Raw genomic sequence first — 3572 nt, 5'->3', positions numbered from 1 at the left:
GATAGAAAAATGTTTTAATGCTGAAAGTTGTCTGAGTTAGGATCAGGCATAGCCTTGGGTGTATGAATGTGCACAGATCCTGATTGGAGATTGGCATAGTAGCCTTTGCCATCAGTGTGTGAATGTGTGTGTGAAAGAGTGAATATGACAGTAGAGTAAAAGCGTTTTGAGTGGACTGAAGACTAGGATCAAGATTCAAGGATGTCTTTTTTATCCCTGAAGGGCAATTTGTTTTACAGCACAACAATCACACCAACATGAAGAGGTTAAAGTAAGAAACACAAAAAAGGCAATGACAACAAATAAATAAATAAACATCACTGTGCGCTATCTAAAAGGCTGATGGCAGTTGGGACAAAAGAGTGTTTCAGTCTGTTTGTTCTACAAGTCGGTACAATGTAACGCCGGCCAGAAGGAAGCAACAAGAACATATTAGAGAGAGGATGGTCCGGATCGTTTAGGATTGACTGGGCTTTTTTAAGAGTCCTGAGTTTGAACACCTCAGTCAGGTCATTCAACGTGGCGCCTGCAATTTTGCAGCAGCCCTTGACCATGCCCAGCATCCTGTTTTTTATTTTTTAAGTTAAGTTTAAGTTAAGATTTGTAAAATCAGATAAAAGAAAATGTAAGAACAGATTAAAAATAACAAGAATAAAACATTTTCATAAAAACCCTGTTAACATTAAAATTGAGCAGTTCTTTGGTGAACTTTTCTGCAAACAGCGTCAACCTGAGGTTCAAAGGTCAGTTTATCGTCCAGGATAGTACCAAGGCATTTATATTGCCTCACAGACTGTACATTTTGACAACTGTTGGCAGCTGGAGTGATGGCAGTGGGTTTTTTCCTGAAATCCACTGCAATCTCCTTAGTTTTTGACAAATTCATTTTTAAAAAGGACGATTCACACCACTTAATAAAATCAGCTAAAACAGGGCCATGAGCCGTGATACAACATGTTTCCCTGACGACAACTTTGTTACACCAGTTTTTGTTGACATAAAGACACAACCCCTCACCGAGTGACTTACCGGTCACCGTGGGGTCTCTGTCAAGACGAAAGGGTTCCCCAAAGCCGTCAATTTCCAGGTCTGAATTTAGGTCATGATCTATGAGCCACGTTTTGGTCAAAGCAAGAAGGCAGGCGGAATTATACTCCAACAGAAACTTGACGTTTGCCCAAAGATCATCAGCTCTGTTGCATAATGACTAAACATTAGAAAGGATGATGGTTAGAAGCGGTATCCGACGATGGCCCTGTCTTTTAAGCCGCTGGCACAGGCCGCCACGTGTCCCCCTTTTCCCCACGCCCGTCAGTCTAGATGCCCAGCCTCAGTTGTCATCACACGGATCCTGACGGATGATCTCACGGGGATAAGCTGAGGGGTCCAGTGTGCCTACATCGGAGTAACATAGAAGAAGGTGAAACTCTCGGCTATACTGGGGGGGCCCCCGGTGTTCAAAAAGTCCAAGGGATAAGTGAAATAAAAACATCAAAAGTAGAAAGAAGCCAGCCAGATTAAGGTGAGCCATAATGTCCTCTTTCACTTCCAGATCAGCCAAGGAAATAATTCAAAATGACAATAAAACAGTAAAAAAAAAAACAGGTCACACTACTACTATCAGATCACAGCTCACACACTCTGCTGCTGTTTGGACACTCTGCTGCTGCTGCCTGTCGCCATTACCAGCGCCATCTCCTCATCGCCATCGCATAGAAACGCACAGTACAAGTACAGTCCATTTACCAGTTAATATTGGTTTAACGTACTTTCATTGGCTCTTTCGTTATAAAACAATTATTGGTCAAATACAAATTTTGACCTGATATTAGCACCACAGAGTTTGTGGGGAAGTTATTTGCATAAATCCTCTGTGTAATGTCTGTTTGTACTAAATTTTGTGCCAATCTATTAAGTCACTGTTATATTTCTAAGACCAAGTAAAAACTTTGACGAAGAATACCTGTACTAAATTTTGTGTCAATCCATGCAGTAGTTTTTGACAATCTTGAAGATATCAGTTTCGTTCTCTTGGGCGCCCCCTAATGGCGATATACGGTAATTGTGGGAGGACACTTCCCAATTTAACGGCTGGCTCCCTTTGTCACAGTTGTAACTCTTGATTTTCCTCGCTGGCGGTCGCTTTCCTTTTAAAACTTTTTGCCTTCATCTGAGTGTGGAATTTGTTTCTTTTTCTTTGGATTTTACAATGTTTACAATTTCGAGCAGATGCTTTTGTCCAAAGTGACGTACATCTGAGAGTTAATACAACACAAGCAACGATCGAGACAGGATGGAATAAAATCAGTAAAGTGCCAACAAGTGCGATAGGTCATCATCACCAATAGCATCAATATCATGAAGTGCAGATGTGTTCATGAAAGAGCTGGGTCTTTAGCTTCTTCTTAAAGGTCAAAGGGACTCTGCGGACCGAATGGAGTTTGGTAACTCATTCCACCACCTGGGGACTACTGAGGAGAAGAGTCTAGCTAGTGACTTAGGGCCCTGTTATGATGGGACTACCAGGTGCCTTTCATTGGCAGAGCGTAGTTGGCGGGAGGGAGTGTAGACCTGGATGAGGGTGTTCAGGTAGGCAGGAGCCGTTTTTGTTGCTGTTCTGTAAGCGAGCAACAGGGTTTTGAATTTGATGTGGGCAGCAACTGGGAGCCAGTGGAGGGATACGAGCAGTGGAGAGACATGTGCCATTTTGGGTTGATTGAAGACCAGTCGCGCTGCGTTCTGGATCATCTGCAGAGGTTTGAATGTGCATGCAGGAAGGCCTGCCAGAAGGGAGTTGCAGTAGTCAATGTGTGATATCAAGAGAGCTTGTACCATCAGCTGTGTTGCGTGCTCTGACAGGTAGGGTCTGATCTTCCTGATGTTGTACAGGGCATATCGACATGAACGAGCAATTGAGACCACCTGAACCTTCAGGGTTAGCTGGTCTTCAGTTATGATGCCCAGGTTATGGGCAGACTTAGTGGGTATGAGTTCAGTTGGTCCAAGCTGGATATTGATCTGTGGTTGCATAGAGGGACTGGCTGGGATGACAAAGAGCTCAGTCTTGGATAGGTTGAGCTGAAGGTGGCGTTTTCACTTATTTTTGAAGTTGTATCTGTAGTCATCGATCTTTTCTTTGTTTGTTCTGCCATAGTAGATTACCTTTTAATCATCCTTACATTAATCAGTTGGGAGTGAGAGAAACTCACTCTGATAGTAATGTTTTATATCTTAGCGATAAATAATATCATGATGTTGCACACAAAATAAACTAGGCACAATAATGTTTTTTTATGCCCAATCAGTTGACATGAGTTTCAACATAATTCACTATAAACAGAATATTCTGATCTCACATTGACCGCAGAACATGAAATAGAAGAATATGAATTGAGCTGAACTAGAGCTGAACTATAGCCATTGAGGAACTGTCCTTATTTAACAGTCACAATAAGGCCACTCAATCAACTTGACAGATGAGAGATGACCTTAGCTTACCCAAGGTTTCTTCCAATTTATTGTCCCCTCTGTTACAGCAAGGATCTAATGTTGCTGGTGTTGGTAGAAATACT

At 42.2% G+C, this 3572-nt stretch overlaps 1 pseudogene; it reads right to left on the bottom strand.

Moving 5' to 3' along the window:
- Nucleotides 1-2412: 2412 nt before the first annotated feature.
- Nucleotides 2413-3030, bottom strand: LOC138605026 (uncharacterized; annotated as a pseudogene).
- Between the last annotated feature and the right edge of the window lie 542 nt (nt 3031-3572).

This window comes from Semicossyphus pulcher, unplaced genomic scaffold (assembly GCF_022749685.1).
Source record: "Semicossyphus pulcher isolate SPU_LCO1_2020_fin unplaced genomic scaffold, fSemPul1.0.p SCAF_28, whole genome shotgun sequence".
NCBI lineage: Eukaryota > Metazoa > Chordata > Actinopteri > Labriformes > Labridae > Semicossyphus > Semicossyphus pulcher.
The sequence above is the reverse complement of the archived record's forward strand: the minus strand, read 5'-3'. Positions and strand labels throughout refer to the sequence as shown.